This window comes from Larus michahellis, chromosome 14 (genome assembly GCF_964199755.1).
Source record: "Larus michahellis chromosome 14, bLarMic1.1, whole genome shotgun sequence".
Lineage (NCBI taxonomy): Eukaryota > Metazoa > Chordata > Aves > Charadriiformes > Laridae > Larus > Larus michahellis.
Genome location: NC_133909.1, coordinates 9198520 through 9221784, shown reverse-complemented (window position 1 = coordinate 9221784; position 23265 = coordinate 9198520). Strand labels below are relative to the sequence as shown.

At 40.1% G+C, this 23265-nt stretch overlaps 1 protein-coding gene and 1 long non-coding RNA gene across 5 annotated transcripts in view; one reads left to right on the top strand and one right to left on the bottom strand.

Annotated features, from left to right (window-relative positions):
* The window catches only part of TOM1L1 (target of myb1 like 1 membrane trafficking protein), a 61194-nt gene that overhangs the window by 23876 nt on the left and 14053 nt on the right, over positions 1 to 23265 (bottom strand). The window contains exons 1-4 of one of the 4 annotated variants that reach the window (XM_074607182.1): positions 17328 to 17396; positions 12256 to 12363; positions 6758 to 6855; positions 3906 to 3994 (exon numbers count right to left, since the gene is read on the bottom strand). The exons of 1 other annotated variant lie outside the window; for it this stretch is intronic. The gene's annotated coding sequence lies outside the window, so the exon portion shown is untranslated. Of the gene's footprint in view, positions 1 to 3905; positions 3995 to 6757; positions 6856 to 12255; positions 12527 to 17327; positions 17397 to 23265 lie in introns of those variants that run through there. 2 more of the 4 variants (XM_074607181.1, XM_074607183.1) reach the window with 2 other exon arrangements.
* On the top strand, positions 16 to 21535 carry LOC141751033 (uncharacterized). The gene is made up of 4 exons (XR_012589846.1): positions 16 to 123; positions 939 to 996; positions 18784 to 18879; positions 21390 to 21535. It is a non-coding gene; the product is annotated as an uncharacterized LOC141751033 (long non-coding RNA).

Genomic DNA, 23265 nt, shown 5'->3' with positions numbered 1-23265 from the left:
CGGAGCCGCCTCCAGGTGCCGTCGCGGCTCCTCGCTGCTGATCGCGGGCCAGGCCGAGCCGGGCTGGGCAGGCAGCGCCGCCCCCGCAGGACTACAGGGCTGCTGCGCCCGCGGAGCGGCGGGGTAAGTGCTAACGCGGGGCGGGGAGCGGCCCCGCTCGGCCCCAGGGCTGGGGCAGCCCGGCCCCTCACGGCTGTGCCCCACCGTCGGGTGGGCCCCGCGCCTCGGCCGCGGGCCCAGAGCGCCCCACTGAGTCCATCGCGTGGCCACGACCTCCTTTCCCTGCTCCTTGGCCAGTGTTTAACGTGTGACCCCCGGCTTATGGCAAACTCAGAGGTCCCTCAGCCATCTCCTAAATGGGGATTAATAGCTGAAACCACGAGAAACTTGGCCTTTCGTAAGGCAAAGCTCAGAACACCTGGGTCGAACCTACCGAGGGGCTCCAACGTGCCTGTTGGCACCTGTGAGTTGGAAATCTGTGTTTACTTCAGTGGAAAGGGGAAAAAAATACCTGCCTTGCAGCACTCACCCCATGGATCTGTTCAGTGACGCACGAGACCAATGGTAAGTTTGGTTTTCATGTATTTTGAAGAACTTTTTACAGCAGAACTGATTCAAAGGATCAGCTTTATGATACAAATGTTAAGACCTTCACTTCAGGTACAAGACCACAGAAAATCAGTGTTTTCAAAGGCAGCAAAATAGAATGTACACCTTTAAACTGATACCTGATGCAATTTGCTGGTTGATTACACACAATTAATTCATTTTAAAAGATGACTGCAAACACAGCAAGAGTGACAACTTCTACACCATACTGCACCCTGTATGCAGACGCAGACTTTAGTGCCTACCACCGTGAAATCACTGGGGCTGACCACTGCTCCTGCAACATTCATACCTGTTTTCTGAAACCCATGTTCTTTTCTGTTTCACAGATTTAACAGGAACAGATGTAAAGATCTCAAAGAAACAGAGAAAAAAACCCTAGTGCACGTAAGTTACATTCATAGTCATCCTTTGTATTATGTAGGAACCACTAACACGTTCCTCTCGCCACATACACGTTTCCACGCGTGGGACTTTCTTGTTACAATTACTATCAATGACTTCCATTGTGTCACTTCATCACAAGTCTGACTATCTCAGACCTATACAAAACTTGGGAGCGAATGTGGCATGAATGAAAATTAAAACCTCTGCTGTAATTTTTGTTGACTGGGAGTTGTAATTATTTCAGTATCAAACAAATACGGAATCATATTAACTAGCATTTGAATACAGCTTAATCAGTCATACAGTCAGAACATGATATAACCAAATAAATTGTTTGCCTGACATTAGAATTTCATGAATTAACAAAGCTGTATTTGCACTGATTATGAGCGTTCTTCCTAGGATAAACTCATTTTACTTTCGCATTTTGAATAACTCTATGGCCCCATCTACTGGATGGTTTTAACATAAAGGCTGGAGAAGAACACTTTTGTGTACCTGCAAGTATCTCTAAAAAAACCAAGTTACTATGAGAACTTTTAGGCAAGTTGATCGTGTACAATGAATGTAGCAGCTAAGTCTTTTTCTTACTCTTTCTATAGTAAGTGGGCAGAGTTCCTCATACAGCTTGGTGAGGTTCCATTTGAGACTGTTTCTAATGAACGCACCTCAATTTTCCATGCTTCTGTTATTCTTGTCAATTGGTTATAAGCCAGACATCATCTGTCAAAACAGGAGTTTGTTTATTTATTCTTCGTTGCAGAAGAAGTCCTCTAAACTTAGGTGTTTATTTCATTTGCTCTTTTAATACCAAAACTGAAATAAGGGCCTATTTAAATTAGCCGTTGTTAAACCTGCAATTTGAGTCAGATCTTGTTTCAGAGAGTGTATTTTATTGAGCTACTCAGGGGAAAAAAATCTGATGAAGTCTTTTTTCATTGGAATTTACTGATTAAAGTTACTTATTGAAATCAGCTACTAGTCTAGATCTATGAACTCCTAGTGGGCTTCGGGTTCTGCTTGAAACAAGGCTGCCTGACTCTTCAGCCTTCTCTGGGCTGGAGTCCTTGCTATTTATGAGTCAGTGAGCAAAGAGTCCCAGGAGAGTCCTACTGCACTCTTTGCAATTTTACTATTATTGCAGATATAGTATTAATTATTACTATTAAGGGACATTTTCCGTCTCTTGCCAGCACACAATAGTATGTTATAAAAGGAAAGAAGGACGAGGCTAAATAATTTCTCTCTGCAAAATGTTTTGAAATGGGAGTCTTTAGTGGCATAGCTTGTCTGCCGCTTGAGCTAACATGTATTACATCTACATAAGCAGGTTTCTCAATGTAATTTTATTTGTACTAGAGGTTTTGTTGATGTTGCTATGTCAATTAAAAATACAAAATCACATCCCTAATTGCTATAGCTATGCAAATATTGGTTCAACCTAGTTTTGCTGGTTTTAAAGTTCAGAGTTATATATAATTGATTTAGTTTTTTAAAAATCCCACCTTTACCTTAGTCGTCAGTCCTATTTTCAAGGAATCACATAGACACAACACATCGAGTGAAATACTTAAACAGCTGTCGTATTCATACACTGTTTTATGATACCGACTCGTACCTGCTGTTATTTGTTATATGAAAATTATAAACCATGGAGATGATTTTTGGTTTAGTTTAAAAACGAGAGAGATTCTTAAAAGATCATTATTCAGCAGAGATTAGGTGAGGAGTTGCAAAGTATTCCCTCCTCTATCTCCCAAGAGCTGTATTTACTCTCACAGCCTTTACCAGAAGTCTATTTTAGTGTGATTCTTCCTTGTTATCCAGTACAACAAAGATACAATCAGCGGGATTCTCACTGTAGCTCATTAGACCAGATGCTGGTTATGGCCTGTGCTGGTAGCTCAACTTGAACAAACAGCTAGAGGGCTAAATCAAATCCCTTCTGCATCATCTCCATTAGCTCATTGCCTTCAGATAACAGCAAACCTAATCAGGAGCTATTTAGGCAAATTAAATTAATGTTTGGGACCTGGTCTCACTAAGAATAAAGAGCTGTCCCCAAATATCTCTTTAAGTAATTACTGTTTTATTTTTTTTCAAATCCAAACCCCATTATGTTAGCAGCATATTTAATTTGGCTGTGTAGAAAAGGGGAACAAGCATCGCAGCAAAGGCGGGCGGTGTCTGAGGCCTGCAGAGGGCAATCTTGTTCAACGAATATCCTCATTTTTCATGCAGTGGCTACTCGAAGTGAAGGATGGTCTATCGAAAAGGCAATACCCTATCAGCCATATTGGGTTTTCTCATATACACGATGTGGTTCAGATGCAGCTCTTTAGCGTTACAATGCGTTCTTTTAATTTGAGATTAAAAAAAAATAATCTTGTATATGCAATGCAAAGATCTCAGAAGGCAGAGGAAGGTAAGAGATGTGGTAGTTTTCAGGACTGACAAGTGGATGACAGGTTTTCTCACTCTCGGTTCTGTGCTACAATTCCTGGACCCCACAGCCTCAGCACATGTCACTTCCCTGGGACTTTCACATGAAGTTGGACAATCTGTATTTCTCCCCCTTCTAAAATGCTGAGAATTCCAAGTGAAAAACATTTTTATTTTTTTTTAATAACACACTATGGGAGTCACAGCTAATTTGAAACTAAAACAACGTATACCTTCTTTTACATAAGGCTGAGTGTAAAATCTTTCAGAAACAAGTATTTTATATCTATTAGCTTTTTTTAATTTTTTAAAGATATTACACATTACCTCCCTCTGGGATTCTACCCTCATGATGTGTTGTTAATCCAAAAGCTTTCCTACCTCTCCTCCCTTTCAGGAAACAATCCTCCCTTTTCCCTGGATCAAGGCTGGAGATAAATATTCTGTCGTATATTTAGGAAACTTACCAAAGCCTTTTCTCAAGTTCACCTTCTCAAAGATGCATCATCCAGTTCCCCCAGCTTCTCTCCAGAGGCGTATTTTCTGTCAATAGAGTCTAGATTTAGAAAGAAGCGATGAAATCGTTATTATACTGCAGAATATTGCAAGTCTTGACTCAACTTTCCTGTATGAGGTTAATTATTAAATATACCTTATCCACTGGTAGGTAGAATCCTCTGCTTGAATCTCACAGGAAGACTTAAGAAGAAACAAAAAACTTCCTGAATCTTAAATTGTAGATATTTTCCCCATGAATGGCATGCAACTTCTCTATATATATACACTGCTGCATAAAGTGCAAGCTCAAAAGGGAAAATAAGGTATGAACTCACTAACTCAAGATTTACAGCAGACTAGCATATCATAACTTGGGAACCTCTCTATCATCTTCTCTGCAAAGGAAAATGGCAAATAATTGTTTCATATTTAAGCTAACAATGAATATGTGAATTGGCCAAACATCTCTTTACATTAGAGGTTATTTAAAGAAGTTTATTTCACAGAAGATCCTTTGTGAATTTGGACAGTAGTAAAACACAATTGTCCAATTAAAACAGGAATGCTTTCTGAGTTACCACGACACTTTTTGCCTCTGTGGTACACAGCAGGACACTCATATTACATACGGTATACATTATTGTGTGCTACAAGTTTAGTTTAATTTTGTTTTCATATTATTGAAGCTTATGATAAAAATCTTTCGTATTTCACTCTTAGCTGCAATACAAATTTCTTTGCCTTCAGTGAAAAAGTTTGAAAAATCCTGTGATATTAATTGGTGCACTTTTTAAAATTAAAAAAAGACTTGACAAGTGATGAGGTCTTCAGATGTTTTCATCTATAGGTGGGCTGAGATGTGATATGACAACAAATATTTTTGTCTACTGTTTTAAAACAAAACAAAAAGCAAAAAACAATCGCCAAATCCTTATGTATCAAGTATGTGGTATATGAATCCTTTCAAAATATGCAGGAATCAACCTGCATCAAGCTGATGTTTTCAGTACCCGAAACAACCTGGATTATTTGGACACCATTGCAATTATCAGTGTAGAAAGCAATCCAGGAAGAAACTAAAATCTTCAGCTTTGCACATTAGCGGCAGGTATGGCCTTTACCAAGAAAGCTATTTTTCTCTTCCTGACACTCCCACTGCCACTTGAAGTGCAAAACAGCTCTAGGCAAGAGCTTTGTTCAGCACTGTTTCTTCTCATTTTCTTAGTATTTGGAGAATAGCAATAACTAAAAGCAGATCCTTTAAAAATACACATTTAAAGAAAATAGTTTTCAGGTACTGCATCCTGATTAAATAATTTCAGCAATATTTGATTGCCCACAAATAGATGTACTGGCTACTGGAACAAATATCCAAAAGCTTCGTAGTTAAATCCTGGACTGGTAGCTCCGTGTCACCCACAGAGCCCTGGTTCAAATCCAAGCCTCCTCCAACTAATGTAATGCCATGCCGCTCACATGGCTATCTCCTGTCCTAATTAACCAGGAGTCTCAGCTGAGCTCTCTGCTGGATTTTAATTACAGAGTTATTAATTCATGGGGAAAAAATTGACAGATGTTTCAGGTTGGTCGTAGCAAATTAAAAGGCAGGTGCTTAGCATAAAAACTCAGAAATGATTAAACAAATGACTCATGGATGTTTAGCTGTTTTACAGTGAGCAGTGTACATAGTACCACTTAGTATATTGTAGCGCAGGGTGACTTCTCAGGATAAAAATAACAATAGCAACAGATTTTGCTCTGTCTAGTTTTTAAAGGTAAAGAAGCTTACAAATCTGTGTTCTTAATTTGGTTTATAGCCTTTGCTGGGTTCATTTTACTCCTCTTCCTTCTAAAAATAAAATCTATTTTCTTAGGTTTTTAGTTTTAAAAAAATTGTGTGATGCCAAAGTAAATGAAGGAACTACTTGGATGCTATAATTATCGTTACTCAAACTGAGTATATACATAACATGAAGTAAAAAATTAATTTCCATCTCTCATAAGGGACAACAAATGTTGTCATAATTTTACTAATAACTTCAATCTCTTGACAAAGCAGCTTAGAAGAATGTTAGCTCACATCAAATAAATGCGTTATAGGAAACACAGGCACGACCTGAAAAGCTACCAAGGTCATGATTTTAGGGAAAGCAAGAAGCAGCCAGTGCCGTGATTTTGAGCTCTCCATCAGTTACGCTCTTCCACAGGAGCCTTTATCCGAGGTCTCAGCAAGTCTCATCTATCACGAAGTCTCTTAGTTGAACTGAGGAAACACTCTTTCAGTAGACAGTTCGTTATTAAAGAGGGTCATTTGGATACAGGTTCTCTGTCCCTGATTTGTTTTTTTTTTCTGTTAGGGAAGGAAATGTTACAATGTTTGTATGTTTTTATTTGTTTTATTTAAACTGAACACACCTATGAGCTATTTTGTACCATATAAAAAATGACAAAGTATTTTGCCCGTGTTAGGATTTCCCTAGTGGTTTTGTTGTTTTTTTTCTTTAACAAAAGGACAGTTGAAACTACACTTCTCGTCCAAGTCAATCAAAAAAATTTTCAAAGCCAAAAAACATTAGCTTTCATTTTGAGAATGCAGAACCAGATATGCTGACAATTTCAGAACTAGAATTGAATGAAAACAGATTCCCAGGAACAGTTTTGATATGACAAATCAGTATTTGCTTATCAGAGGGGTTTTGTTGGAAAAATCCCCCCCCAGGTGTAGATTTTACCACACGTTCATTGCTTCAGAGCTAACAGAAAGTTAAAAAAGAAAACAAAACATCTTTCCAATAGTGGAGACAGAGCTATGGGGACCTACCAAAAGGCCCACTTGAAAGGCAGTGATTTTCCTACTGTGGAAGACGTAGAGAAAATTTTGCCAACTTGTTAAATGGAAAGACTCGGCTATATATCCACCTGTTAATAGAAGAAACAAATAAATGCAGATTTTAATGCCATAACTCAATGAAAGCTGAAAAATATCTTTCCCTGTTGCTAAGGGAGGCAAACGTTCATCTGGTTTCTTAGCCTGAACACAGAAATAAAGTGTGCCCATGTTTGGACTGAGCCCCCTTCTGAGGAAGAAATTATTCAGATTTCTTTTACTTCCACCGCACTTCTGCGTGGTTAGTGACTGCTCTCCAACATGCGTGGCTCTGACCTACGGGCTCTCTGCACAGTTGGTGCTCATAGATTAATGCACGTGGCCTAAATGGAGATTTATGGCATTGTCACCTCTGTGTGATGCTGAGCCTCAAGTACTGTGGAGCAGGAGAATCGCACACATTTCTCCTGGAGTTCAGACTCTTAGTTTGCATTGCAGTTCACTGGGTTTTGCAGCATGTATATAAACGGAACAGGTTGTACAGCGACCTGTCGTGGAGCGTGAGCTCACTGTAATTAAGTTCAGTAAGGAAAGCAATTGCAGAAGGTACATGCCCTGTATCAGGATGGAGCAGGGTGAAATTATTGCTTGTTGCTCTGAAACTTAAGGTAAAAATCTCTGAATCTCTGCTAAAAACAGCTGTAAACCTCAAAATATACTTGCTGCTTTGGCTGCTTCTCCATACCGATGTTTTTGGCAAACATTTCTCTGCAGTACATTTTACCCAGGGAGCTGGTGCACTGGCATTTGCAAGACCATGCAGCTACCAGTAATTTAATGCTATGTGAAACAATTCTCATTATGTCTAAAAGGTACAGTTCACACACTGCAGGAATCCCACTGGTATTTCCAAAACCAGAGAACAGTTTTGGATGCACTGGGCATGCTCACTCTTAACAGACAGCACATGTTCTGTAGGCAAACTGGAAATTTCAGCTTGTCTGTACTTGAGTTTGTCAACAATATAGGAATTTTTTACTGAAATATTTAATACACTAGAAGAGTATAAAAATTATTTGAACTATTTGTGGTGATGACAGCTGTGAGGAAGAGCCTCCAAGAACTGCTTTTTCTACCACGATCAATATGTCAGAGGTCTTCTCATACACCATTACACCAAGTCTGTTGGTGCTTACTAATGTGGTTAGTTTTGAAAACAAACAAGAGTTCTTCCATCTTTTCTGCTAATTTAGGACACTCATTTTTCCTTGCAATGACATTCATTTATGTGCACTCCCTACTTCTGATCTTGTGAGCAGAAAGACCACTAAACTGTACACATAGCTCTGCTTGAAAAGATGCGTGAAATTCAGAGCTGAACTATACTTTTGACCTCTCAGCTTAGGTCAGCTTATGGTTGGAAGAACCATAAGCCTTGGCTTTGCACTGATGCTTTCTGAAAACCATCGCTGAATTACAGCATGAAAGCAGTCTTTGTGAAACCAGGCTAGGATGCAGGAGACCTGAACTGGGTCCCTGCTCAGTCCTGGTCTGTGTTTGTTCCGGCTGACCACTGAACAGCAGCCCTGGCAGGGAGGAGAAGGGACGTGGGTACTTGCATCGCCTATAGGTATCAGAGGTCATAGGGAGAGGCAAAGGCAGCGACTCATTAGACACATGCTGGATGGTGCAAATGCCTGCTCAGGACCACCAGTTTGGACAGGAGTTCCCTGCCTGAACAATCCCCGTTACAGAGACAGGGATGCATAGCAGAGTTCATGCTGATTTTGGTAGGGACTTTGTGCAGTTTAACAGCACATACAATGTACAAGGAAAATATGCCAGCTGCAGAGCTGTAATTGTTTCAGCCTTTTCTGCTTGTCTTGTACAGAAGGAGCACTTTAAGACGGCCGGAGCTCTCCTGTACATGCTTCATTCTATGCAAAGCCTAATGCCAGGAGTTATCAATAGTTCGGTGCAAGTTTTTCTCATCACTAAGGACAATGCTTGGCTCCCACTAACACACTTGAGAAATCATTGTCTTTTGGTAGTCCTACTTAAAGGAGCTTTTGAAACCCAGCAATAAGTAACTCATCCATATATTGCCCCACTTCTCTCAAAGTGAGATTTTGTGTCAGAAAATGTTCCTGAATAGTCAAAGTGGATACCAATACCTGTCCTTGGTCAGACGTGAAGAGGGGGAGAAGATGAGGCTGGAGAAAATGCTGTCAACATCAAAAGTAACAGAGAGCAAATAGCTTTTCAGTTTGTGCTGAGATGTTGTTTGACAAAGCAGTATCCTCTAGGTGGGAAGCGTTAAAAACTTGTTTTCTGATGTACTACACGCATGCTCACACACCCGTCTTCCTTAGATACTTGTCCTGTGGTAATTTTGCTGAATTTGCCCAAAAACATTTCTCTAATTTCACAGAAGGCCTACCATACATTTCTCATTTGATTTAATATTTTCTCCTGCTTGTTTCTCATTTTCTTTTGACCTCTAAAATTGTTGCCAGGCCCATTTTTCCACCCTTTCTTATGACAGATTGTTCCCTAAAACGTTTTCCATCCACTTACACCTGGAACTGGGTCCACAATAAAGATTTCTTCCATTATGAACTGAAAAACAAAACTATGGAAAGGGCGCTGACATCACCGCTAACTTGACCATTTGCTTACAGAGCATCTACATCCAGTATTTGCTTTGCTGCTATGAAGGTGCCTATTCTGCAGTCTTGCCTGCGGGGTAGACCTTTATGGTTTGTCTCATCTCCATAGAATGGCCCCCCAGCCAGCTCTGCCTGTATGGATCAGAGATCAGGCTATTAACTCTGAAGTGCTCAGACCTTCACCCCATCCTCACTTGTAGTGCACTCTGGCACTCAAACTCTCAGCAGTTATAAATGACAGCATCTATTAATTTTAGCTACTTATATGGTCCCCATTGCTACCATAACTGAATGCTTTATACTCCTTAATGCATTTACCTTCCAATTCCATATTGAGGTCGTGAAGCAACAATAGAAAGGTTAAATGTTAGAATCATTAATTTCTCTGAAGTCTCTCTTCTGATGCCCAATTCCAGAGATCTGATGCTTGAAACATGCTCTCAGCTGCGGCTTGACCGGAGCCTGTCCACAAAGGCTTTTATCATGGCTGTACTTAATAGCTTGGCTCCTAATTCTTGCCTGTCTTCAGGAGCAGCAAGAAACTAGGTGCTCCGCTCTTGATGTAAGCAGTACCAGAGGATTCTTATTGGGAATATCATAGAATTGGCTTCCTAAAGGCACATAGAAATTATGTGAGGATGCTAAGGAGCATTCCATGTAATGAGCCTTGCTGTCCTTAACGCATCATGTAGGAAGTCTGAGCATTGCCAGGATTCAAACTTTGTTCGATGCCTGTAAACCCTTTTTTCATCTAGAAATACAGAATTTGCCCAGGGTTTCACAAGAGATCGGTGGTAAATTAGGGAATTGAGCCTAAGCCTCTTATATCTTAGAGTAGCAGCCTAACTGTTGCTTTCAGAAGAGCTTCACTACATTACACCAGCTAAGTGTCTGGCTCAATCACTATTCTGTGGATTACCAGAGGGCAGATTAATTTGAGGCTATTGAATTTTTAAAACACAAAATAAATACCTGCTACAAGCTCTTAACAGGTTTCTCCTAGCAAGGTTTTGAGGAATTTCCAACAGTCTTAATTCTGTATCTATATATATGCACAGAAATTGGCAGTACGTGTACCTACATAGTAGCAGAGCAAAGCCTCATAACATTACTTAAGGTTAATGAAAAGCAATGTCGTTCCTGACATCCCAGATAAATTATGTTTTCCATTGCTATACATAAATGCACTGAAATATAGTTAGCGTTTCATCTGCTAGGCAAGAATAACCTCAGCCCCTTTCAATTTGGAATTCTCTAACCACCCATGGACGATAAGATATTGTGCATTTACCATCAATTTTCTGATTTTGTGGGGAATGAGGGCTGAAAGCAAGGCAGACAGAGCCTCTCATGCAGTACCTTGTTACTTATAATTTCTTTACTGTGAGTTCGTGCCTACCCCTCAGCTGAGCCAGATCCATATTTAGCTGTATCCGATAATACAACACTCACACCTCAAGGTCACTAGCTCTAAATTGGTGCTCGCTTTTTAACTGGTCTCGCTTGAATGGTAATAAGCTTCAAGTATTGCTTAGTCTTAGCTTTGATTCAGTTAACAGTGCACCATTATCTTGCGAACAGGGTACTTGAGCTGCTGTTAGACTCCCGCTGTTCCTGTTGCTCAAATCAATCGCAGAAAATATGCAATATTCTGCAATATTGTCAGCAGACTTCTGAATATAGATGTATGTTTACCTACACATGAGGAAAGTGATCACAAGTTTCTCAGTGTTTCACATCAGTTCTAGTTTTTTAGTAAATCCTGTGCAAATGGAATACAGACATAATAAAGGAAATCAATTCTATTGCCACAACCTGAAACAGCAATGCGATGGTAATAGGTGCAATGGCATAGATGCAGTGCAGAGCACTCTGGCAGGCCGCCATCCTGAGACTGCAGCCATGGAAGACAGAAAAATCTTTCCTTTGCTCTTCTTTCAGTCCTTTTATTTCTGAGGCCTAAAGGCAAGCCCCATAAAATACAGCTAATTAAACCTGTGATCTTTAACCATTGTGTGGCTGATGCAGCCTTCACACACAGTGAAGCTGCAACAAGTAACATCCTAATAACCTGCTAGTATTCATTAACAACTGTTGGGGGGAATTGGTTTCAAAGCCTCTCTGTTTAACACAGACCAAGACCTTTACATCTGCATACTCAAAACTATTTTAAAGAACCCAGCTCAACTGCAAAGTGAAAGAGCTAAACCCGATGAGGAAACTGTAATGACCTTTGCTGGTATATAGTTTGCCTTGCCCGAGGATGTTTAACTTCGTGGTTCAGTCAGTCATTTTGGACAATTCACAGTTTGGCAAGCCCTTTGTAATTTCCCTCGTTCTTATGAACATTGTTAATATTTAATATTCAGCTATCAGTTGAGTCGATCTTTATTCCCCTGTAATTTTTTTCAGTTCTTTCTATATTTCTAATAACTGATTGTAAATATACATTCTACAGAATGACTGATTTTATATTTTTAGCCAGAAAATCTTAGTGCTTACCCCTTTGCTTTTCAAAAGGAAACTTATTAGGGGTTTCTTTTTGATTAGGACCACAATGTTGTCAATCAAACCTCTACCAATAAACAGCCATTCAGTATTCTTGCTACATTCCGGAATAAAAATGTTTTACTTAATGTATACTTTATCTAATGCAAAATATATTATTTCCAGTCAATCCACATTTCTGTAGCTGATTGGCATAACTATAATCCCATTGAGCAGCACATCCTCCTTCTCTTTTAATGCATAGGGAGTAGCACCACGTATAGACACATCTGACTCATAATCAGACATGATATTTAACACACAAAAATTCCTTACCAGGGCTCTCTTAAATCAGAGGTAGCACAGTGCAGGTTATAAAACAAGGATGAAGGAGCCAGGACTCTTGGGATCTTGCTCCTGGCTTTATGGCTGGCTTGCTGTGGTCTCAGGGGAAAAAAGAAAAAGAAAAAAAATATCACTCACCTCTATGTTGTAATTTATTCATCTGAAAAAAATGAGATAACTTCATTGATCTACCTCACAGGCACTGTGAGAGACTTCAATATTTGTGAAACTATAGAGTGATCTCATGGCAAGAAGTGTCCTAACAGAGCCCAAATGTCAAAGATTGCTTTCAAATCAGGCAGGTATGGGAGCGAGTGAAAAGTATGTACCAAACTGACACGGATGGTCCTGTAGTTATTTCCACTATGATGTCTCTCTTATTGTTTCATCTCTTTTATAGCCTATTTCATGGCCTATTTTGATGAGTTAGCATTGCCTAATACTTTATTTTTCCCCTCCAAAATTTCATGTGTCCTCCTCAGCCCTGTTCACATTTTTTCCTCACAAACTGCTCATGAATTGCCTTGGCAGTAAGACCGTAAAGTGATAAGTACTCTTAGAATATGGCTTATGGTTCACTGGACATCAGCAAACGCTGTCAAAGCTGATAACCTTCAGCTGGGAAGGTAACAGTAGTTTGACTTGTGCAATCATTAACCTACTGTACTGCACGTGTTATAGTTTTATAGAGTGGAGCCAGGCTAACAGCTTGGCAAAGACAGCCTAGGCCACTGTCATGAAATTTTATTCATGAAGGTGACCACTGGCCATGAAATTCGAGTACCCAGATAATTGTGGTATCATACATCGAGAAAAACAATCACCTTTTAAAGCAGCTCGGTGTGGAACTGGGAGAGTTATCCAGATACACCCCCTCGGCCTGCAGGAGTGGACGGCTCAGACATTAGACTAGGACAGGAGACTAAAGGATCACTACTATTATAAAATACATAAAAACATGGACAACCACGACTGCTGTCCATCTCTGTCTTTCTGCAGCATGCAAAAGAACTAAGTAGATTGATCTCAGAAGTTTAATACCATGCTGTGCATTGAACTGAAGCCTCTTAGATGCAGTAAAAAAGTACTGTTATATCACTAGGTGCTTTCCTTAGATAGCCATTTTTTTCATAAGGCATTGAATACCTACTTACCTTAAGCATGTGGCTAAATCTTATTAAAACCCACTGAGTTTAGGCGTATGCTTAAATGATTTAGTAATTTACATCCTTAAATGAAAAAAAATAACCTGTTTGTTCTGCTGCTTTGTCTGTATATCTGTGCAAGCTGTACGTGCTAAAAGAACAACCGCCCCATAAATACAAACAGCAAAATGAACTAAATTTCTTCTAGGATGAACAGATTGATCTAATACTATATTTTTTTAGAACTTTCTGACGATACCAGATGCTGCTGCTGACTAGCAGGTCTATTCCAGGAAGGCACAAATCTGCTGTGCAAAAATAAGTGCAGAGTAACAGTGACATGTCCTTTCATGGACTCCTGCTGGAATTCAAATCTAGTGGAAGATTTACTACTGTGCACAGTGGGCCAGTACACAGTGATAGAAATCCCTGATATTTCTTGCATGTTTAGAATTTATTGCAGATTGAACCATTTTGATTAATACGCATTCGGGAAAGAAGTCATTTCCAAATGCTTTATTTGTGTGAACAATGTTAGTACATGTGAAGACACCCTCAACTCTTTCTCAGAATCACAGCAAGACCTTTTGGCTGTCCTTTCCCTTTCCTTTCTGTCCCACAGGGTGACAGCCACTCTGGAGTTCTGTGCAGCCCCTCTTTCCAGTGCGGCACAGCAGCAACATAGCACTCAAAGGGCTTGGGCACACACCTACTGCCACTCCCTACAGCTGTGAATTTTTTCCCATTTATATTGATTTTTGGTTATGCCTACTTGTATTTTTTTAGTAGAAAGTAAGTATATGGAGTAAGTGATGCGGTATTTTCCACCTGCTTTCAGGCCTTGTTAATGTCTGTCTTTAGGTGCTAATGATGATTTTAGCCTCTAGCTTTTAAGGAATAAGAACCAATTAAAATTTATCAAATGCTCAACACTTCTCTGTCCTCTGAATGTTGTTTGAAAACAACTTATTTTTTATTTCAAAACAAATTTCCATTTAGAAAACCTTGTATTTATGATCAGAAAATTGCTAGAATTAAAAGTAACACTTCAAATTGACCCTATTCCATGAGAGACATGAAAGTGCTCCAAATCAGAAACAAACTCTGTTTCCCTGTTGGAAAACAAGGATTCTAAAAATCAGTCAACATGGGGATCTGTACATGTGCAGGGCCAGCCTGGCTTTAGAATTGGGAGAGATCCTCGCTGCATCTACAGCCCGCTCTGAGAAGTAAGCCTGAAGCATATGCCAGATGACGCCAGATGCAGCTTATGTGTTGCTTTTGGGACTTGAGCTGGCATCTTTATGCAGAGCTGTGCAGGTCTGTGTGTGTGGAACAGAACGCGTCAGAGATCTCTGATGCACCATGTAAACAGACCCAAGACATCTGTATCTTTATCTTGACTCTAGAGAGCTAATTTGATGAAGAAACAACTGAAATGGCCAAGAAGCAGAAACACGTGTGGGACTGGACATGGTTTTCAGTCTTGTTTTAGTAGTTAGTGTTGCTCAAAGCAAGATTTGCAGTATATTAACCGTTACTTGCTAAGGGCAACTGGATTTGCTCACCTGGTGGGGATTTTATGTCAAAACCAAGTTATTTCAGGCTTCAGTAACTGTGTGTTTCCTTTAGAATGTTTGCACTATATTGGTTACCTGTTTTTCTTAATATTCCCTACACAGTCACAGAGCTGTGGGACCGGGAGGGTGGAGGAGAGGAAAACTCCACAAGTTGAAAGGAGCTGGAGACTGTATTCACGTTACCACATTTTCCCTGTGGCACAGCGAGTGCTCTATTTCTGACTCCCATCTCTTGGTACTTACTGAAGAAACAAACCATGCCTGTGAGATTTTAGTCATGTAATTTAGTGCAGTACTGAAAATTTCTAAGGTGAGGAAAATGGTATGAGGATCTCTAGAGAAGAGGACACAACGGGAGCTGAAGTTGCAAGAGGCTGCAGGGGCCGCAGGGACAGACTTTGAGACTAGGCTGGCAAAAATCCACTTACAGTGACAAGTTTAAACTGCACTAAACAAAGTGGGAGCTCTTCCAGTTCTAGCCTAGAGACGGACCACAGGGGCAGACACTTGTTTTCCCCTTGGCACAAGAAGATTAATATTGATTCTGTTTTACCTCTGGATTTAGTTCTGCAGAATTACTGAAAGGGCAAATTCAGCCTCACTAGAGCAACAAGAAGAATTTAGCAACAGAGTTAATACAGAAAGATAATGAAAGATCAAACTGTTTCAAGTTTTAAATTTATTTGAAGCACATACCAAATTTTTATCTAACCTACAATATCCCACAAACACAAGCAAAACCTCCCTGAATAATTTCTAGATGATTGCATAGAAAAAAATATATCCAACAGGAGAAAAATAAGGTCAGACACATCTGGAGAATTCAAGATGGAAAGGAACCATCTCTTGATTTTGTAAGAAAGACTAGAAACATTGCATTTAATTTCAGACCTACTTGTTTCAGTCAATTCTGCTTTTCTTCTATGCACATCCCTTCCTCTGAGGGCTTTCCTGCTAAGTCTGCATCAGCAGCTTGGGTTTAAGTTTGCATCAAGCTGGTTTTTATAGTAGTAAGCACACTTGGAAGCTACAAAGACACAGTGTGTTTCTTGCTGCCCTTCTTATCAGTCACAAAAAATGGTTTATAGCTTCACTTTAAAAAAAATAAATCAGTACAGGCTCTAACCAGTGCAGGGCTTAAAAAGGAATGAAGTGATTCTATTCCGTAGTTTTGGCACATAACCTAGTTGTGAGTCAGGTAAGCTGAAAAATTACTACATCTCAATTTTTTGAAAATGTTTTAAATGACTTATTGAGACTTTAGCCTTCAGTCTCAGCAAATTTGAAAGCTGCTGTGTTAAATTATCCACGTAACACAGGATGTGCTGAATTAATTTCATATTAGAACACAAGTTCTATTATTGATGGGGCTACAGACCCTCAGGCTGACCCTTTTACTTGCTCCAAAATCTAATTCATGTTGCCCTGAAATTTAATTTGCCACACGGAGGCAATGGATAAAGTAAGTATTCCAAATTTGGGCTAATGTATTTTAAAGATCCTGGTATTTCTTTTCCATAATCCCAAGAAAAACAGACAGCAAAATATAACAAAACCCACTGCTAACACTGACACCAAAGTTACTATTTTTTTTTTTGCATACATTTAGGTAATGTACCTGGGGTTTTCATTTCACATGGATCCCCAGACTCTGAAGAGGTCTTCTGCAAGATTCACGTTCAACTACAACTAGCCAAAAGTAATAAAACCTGGAACATCAGATTCTGTTACTAATTTCTTTTCTATAAGCAGTGTGGTTTGTATTGCTGCAGAGAAGAATCTAGTCAGCCAAATCTTTGACAGTGCTTGCCCATTATTTAGAGCTTGCCCCTGTAGCAGAACGGTTGTTAAAAATGTTTTTTTCCTGGGAACTGGCACACATTAGACTCCTTTCATATGTTTTGTTGCTTTCTCTATTAGGATTAACCTTCTCAAATATCCACCTCTCTCACATCCATCAGATGGCTTGCTTTCCATGGCCCAATTTTATTTTTTTTCCCTACCATTCATCGATGCGGATTTCAGCTCAGCTCTTGCCAAGCACAGCTGCCATTCTCACATAATACTAATGCCACTTCTGGAGGGAGCTCAAAACCCCTAGCATTTTGCCTGTGTGCCTTGCTTGCTTGCTTTACTTTCTTCCTTCCATTCACCCACTGATCCATTCACACACACACAGACTTTTAGCTTTACAGAGAAAACACAGTTTTAGCACGGACAGGAATAAAGTCTATATAATCACTAAAAGGGGACTAGGAACCAGAAGTTTTAGAAGGCAGGCCTGAAATCGGAGCCTGTGGAGTATTAATGGCATTGAGCTTGGTACCTGTGCTCCCACCTGTTCAGTAGAGACAGACGGGCAGCTCTAGCAGGAGATGCAGAACGCCTGTGAGATAGTACTTAAGCAACTTCTTAATCCTGAAGACTTAAGCCAGCATTCGCCTCTTCACAAACCTTTCTTTGCAGAAATCATGAGTGCAGTCGATAAAATTTGTCCTAGGTAAAATTTCTTCTGTAGATAAACCAGAGGGGAAGGCAGGGTTAATTTTATTGCCTTAAGACACAGAAATTCTCTTATTCTTTTCAATAACATTTCAGTTGTCTGGGGCTATTAAATACTACTCACAGCTGCTCTTGCACTGATTCTTCGGAAAGTGGTGTTGGAGACGCTTGGCTTGTGCCGAGGCAGTCACATCAGTGTTTGCAGACAGGGCAGGAGTTTGCCCTTCTAACCTATGCTTCCGCTTGATGACGGTGGTAGAATGCAGATCACTATTAGCCAGACAATTTGCATATATCCCTCATTATCTCTTTTTCTAATTGTGATAAATCCTCCTTAAATTAGCTTTAAAATGCCAGTGCCTTATACGTTCCCTGTTCCTGTTTTGTCTCACGGGATTATGATGTTCTTCCAGCACCAAGAATTACTACTTAATAACGTGGCTATTTAACCAAGATTAAAGCGAAGGCTTGTAGGGATCATGTGCACATTAATATTATTATAAACAGATCCCTCTCCAGAAATATCATGAAATTTGCAGAGGACCACTGTGTCAACAGAATCATAGAGGGTAATCTTTTGTGGTGCTTCATGTAGGGAAGATGTCTTGGCTTGAATACTCTTTGTATTAAAAAAAGGATTATAAATCCAAGCAGCAGCAGTACCAAGCAATTAATGAAATTACTCTTTTGGGAGGGCTCAGTGTACACTTTTAAGTATGTGGAAAATTAGCCACAACTCCTTAAGGAGTCTACTTGGAACAAAAGCCAAATTTAAATCCTGAAGTTAATATAATAATGTGGAATAAATCTTGAGACTGCCAGTCCACAAGTTCCCTCAACTCATTTGTGTTGGTTTGGTTTTTAATATTTAAAGTTAGCATTTTACCTTGTGCACGTGTTTCTTTATCTCTTTATTACATTTAGTTTAATATTTTATTCCTCCTAATATTGTTTCAAATCTAATACGTTTAAATATCATAACCTCCCTAGGTGATGGCAGATAACAGAGAAGTGGGCTGAATGCAACACAAGATCCAGTTCAAAGCAGCCAGGCACAGTCTTGTATTGCTCCAAGCAACAGCGGCCATGTCACCAGATGATACCTTTTCAGAGAACAGTGGGAAGTTTTTGGGTGTCCCTGGGAAGAGCTGTTCTGCAGCATCACTCTAAACTGCTTGAGTAGCATTTACTGTGGGACAACAGAGAAAAATCCAGGATTTTTTTTAAACCAAATTCAGGAACGGTCATTTGGAATTCGTGGTGCTTACTGACCTTTTGAACCCGTTCCCCAGGTAGCTACAGGAGGATTTAACAAGCAGATCTGGATGGAGCTGTGCTGGTGCCCGAGAACCTTACTGTCATCAGAGCACTTTTCTGCCTCTCAGGAGGTAAGGGTTTCTGCTCCTGTATCCATGAAGATGCCCTGTGACAACCATACAGAACTCTTCCAAACATCATTAAAGAAGGATACTTTTTAGAAAAAAGTTAAAATTCTTTGTGTCTTTTCCTTTTCCTGTTTGGCTTATAATGTCTTAACTACAATAGACTGGCCACTTTCCAGTGCTTCATTAAAATGTGTCTCTGTGTTTCATTAACATCTGTCAGACATGGTTTATTCTCTTTTCTTTCATCCTGCCTCTGGAGAGCACCGTGTGAGACATGGAGCGCTCTTTTTTATTTTCACAGGGTGCATGTGGTTTTGGTTTTTTTTGTTGTTTTTTTTTTTACCCACTGCTCGGCATTCAGTGAAGAAGAGTAATTCAGAGATACCTGGTGGGTTTTGATAGGGAAGATGGAAAGGTCTGTGGTAATCATTTACTCTTAGTACTTTGCTTTGCAGCCTCAGATCAGTAGCCAAAAAAGCTCTGCCTCCTGCACCAAAGAGGTGAAATTGCCTTGCATCAGAGGAGGACAGATTCACTCAGGTGGAAATTCACAAATTCACTCTCAGGTCCAGGAGCTCAGGATATTTTGCAAGTCATAACATTGTCCTGCAGCAGTAAAACTAAATATTTTTATGGCTGTTGGAAAAAGCTGGATGTAGTGATGTAACATCATAAAGGTAAATAACACAGCAGTGCAAAGCCAACTTCAGGTAGAGAATTGGACCCTGTCTAGACTGATATTCTTCACTTAAACAGCAGAATTTTGTTCGTTTCCAGTGCTACTGACAACGAACTTTGTTTGGCTTAGGAAAGACAGAGAAGTTTTTGCCTAATATCGGATGTTCATCCATATGCCAAGGGCCGAACACCCTTCCAAAACCGATCAAGCAGCATTTGTATTTATTAAGAGCTTAATTTACCAGTTACTGAAGTCTATTTTTTTACTTTTATAATGTTGAGTATTGCTTTTACACACCTAAGGATGTTGCGTCTCCATTTGACAAAGCTGATGAATGTTTAACTGGTTGAAAACTGGAGGTTGCTGTCACAGGCCGAGAGAACGTGTGAATTGCACGTCTGTCTTTGGCTATGCTGGAAGTCGCAGCCCTGTGTTTAAGAAATACCTTGTCTAGACTGAGGAGTGTAAAGAGAAGGGCCTTAGAACAGAGAGGTAAGGTTGAAAGGAAATGGGTATATTTAACTGAGTATTGAGCACAACAAAATAAACTGCTTACCGAAAGCAAGGCCTGGAAAGACGTGCAGCCCCCACATGGGCTGTGGTAACCTCCTCCCTTGGCCAAGGAAGGCATTAAGGAAGCATGTGCCTTCTCTAGGGAAAGTCATTGCAAGCTATGGTGGCTTTCACCACAGAGCAAAAAATAAATTTAAAAAAAGCCAAATCATTATTGTTTTCTATCTTTCCTTGACTAATTTAGGTCTGTGACAGATCCAAGTAGTCTTTCTTTTTTCTGATTACTATTCTCAAATCCCCAAAAGGCTAGAGAACCGAACAACCGGTGTAGGTGGTGGGTTTTGTGCTAGAGATTGTTTCACTATATAAACCAGGGTGAAATTATCTTGCAGTATTTCAGACTATGACCTTTCAAGTAGACAGACCCAATGATTTTCAGTCAGTGCTCCCTCTGCTTGATTTAGAAGCCCATTCAGAAGGTAAAAAGGCCGGTTCATTGTGGCAACTCATTATTCGACTGTGCTGCTACATCCTGATAGATAACAAATCTGACCTTTGCTACAGAAATAGCTTGTTGTGGGCAGTAAAAGTTCACTTTGAGTGACACCACGAATGCTAACTCTCCTGGAGACAAAGCCAGCGTGGGGGCAGAATGTGCAATCAATGCTCCATCTTGAGATGCTCACTGAAAACCTGTATGAGAAACTTGTGTCGTCTTCCCATTTCAATGGACAGGACTGAGCCCACGAGCCTCAGGCCTTACTTTAGTGTCCTGGGAATACTGAAAAGCCCACAGAACAAACCATAAGTTACTTAATTTTTGTTTAAAGAAGTGGTGATCAGTTGAAATGAAAAAAATACACTGAGCTCCCTCTTAGATCTAGAAATGCATTGGCCACATTCTTGGTGTCAATATTAAAACTGTGCTCTTGAAATTCTGGCTGCAGCTGATGATGGTGAGCACTTAAAAGTGGAGCTGTAACTGCATGGTGAATTCACCCCTAAAAAAGATGTGCTAATAGGTTTACGAAGAATGCATTAATTATGGCAACGTTCAGTGGATCACTATTCAGAAAATTAATTCCAAGCATAAAAACTGATTCTTGATGTTATTCATCACATCAATTTTATTCTAATGTCATCTGACGTGGTATAATGAGATATTATTTGTTCTCAGGACTTTTTTTTTTCCCCAAAAGTCAGGAAATTGAACAAAAAGTTTGGATAATCCACTTTGCATAGTTTCAATAATATTTTCCAATACCCATCAGAGTCCAGAACATAGAAGCTCACAAAAAATGTTTCTCTGTGTCTCATGCAGCACACTCTACTAAATCAAGGTACTTCCAAATGAAAACAACCAAAAACCCTGCTGAAGCCTGACCATACACCCCCTCGTCACCTGCAAGAACTGATAGGCCAGAGATCCGGCTCTCCGGCTGCAGCACGCGCTGCCCACCGTTGTCCACAGATGGCAGTAACGATGGTGATGAGACCTGCAGACCTCTTGCTACTTCCCGAAAGTTTCTTTGTTAGTGAATATTGACATCACTTCAGCAATTATCTAAATCCCTATGTACAGAAAGTCATCAGCAAATTAAAGATTCTCCTAAAAGAATGGTCTTCGGCATTTTTGAAATAGTTATTGCTTTTCACTCTTTAAGGCTTGTGTGATTATTGAAAGTTTTTTGACCACAATTCCGCTTCAGATGATATTTTCAATGACGCGTGTCAATGGTCTCTATCTTGTTATACCAGCTGAAGACCTGGTCAAATCGTGTTCTTCTTGCTCCACCCTTTAGGCAATTCTTTTATTTTTAACTGAAAAATGTGTAGTTAGTTTTGTGAACAGCTGAAACACTCAAGTTTCATTTCTAGGAATTTGTACCTTGAAGTTTGGCTCTTGTTTGGAACCTGCAATGGTGAATGAGGGTGGTGCTCGTATGGCAGGGTTGGCTTGGTGGGAAGCAAGTGGCATCAAAAAACCAAAAGACTGAAACCCAAAAAATATTTTTAAAATTACATCCTTAATGGCCACAAGACTCAGGACTATTATTCTCCCTCATATAGTGTTGGGCTGCTCATTAAGCACTGGTAATTAGAGTCACCCTACTGCCTTGTTATAGTACTGATAAAAAAACTATTAACTTGGCTTCCTCCCAGAACAGCTTATTTCAGGGAAGTTCCTCCTGCTGGACTTTCTGTTGTGAACAATCCCTTTTAATCTGCTGACGTGGATACTGCTTTAAGGCCAGTCTCTTTGAAAAAGAAGGAGGGAAAAAAAAAAAGATGAGAAAGCAGCTGTTCTGTAGCAGTCTTAGCACTTAAAGTTCACTTGCTCACAGCTGTAACTTGCTGTGTGACCAGACCCACAGACTACAAGGGAGATTTTCCAGAAGCGTACGAGCGATTTAGGAACTCAAATCCCTTCAGTGCTCAATGGGCCTCTGCTCCTGGCAGACACCTCAAAACCCAGCCTCGCCGACTGCCCGGCTGAACTTGCCAAAACTCCTCTTTGATGCAAGACGTCCATTAATTGTGTAGGTTAATGCCTCAGTGCCCCTGAGGATCCACTAGAAATGACTTAAAAACTAATGCCGTCAGCAAGAGAGTCCAGTAAGAAACCGGCATATTTGCAATATTTCTTTCCGCATAATAAATGCCCTGCAATGAGACATTTCACTGCCTGGACTGACTTTACCTTTTTTTTCCTGAAGCTGCACAGCAGCTAACACACAAGAGCAGATCTGGGCCCTCACAAATGTCACCCAGGTGAGCTGCAATGCTGCAGAACGACAGCAACCACGAGCTTACGGCCCCGTTACAAGAGCAATGGGTTTCCCAAAAACCCCTTTCATAAGTTAACCCCAAGTTAACTAAGAGGGTGCATAATCTTTTGCTGCTTTCACTTGGTCGACACCAGAGGGACGGATCCATTAGAACAATTGATCTGAGAGGTAAAATAACAGCTTTGAAGTATCTCATCTCTCTAGCTAGGAACCACGCGCCCAGTCTTGCCTGGGTTGCAGCTCACCATTCAAAGTTACGCATGTTTCAAACCTCTATTTACTTTGCAGAGCTCATCAAAGCTTAGAACTTCTCTTCTGTAAAATATTTCTAAACACATATTAATCTTTGTTGAAACAAAAACACAAGCAAACCCCCCCAAAGTCCTGGAAATAAAAGAAACTGGGTAT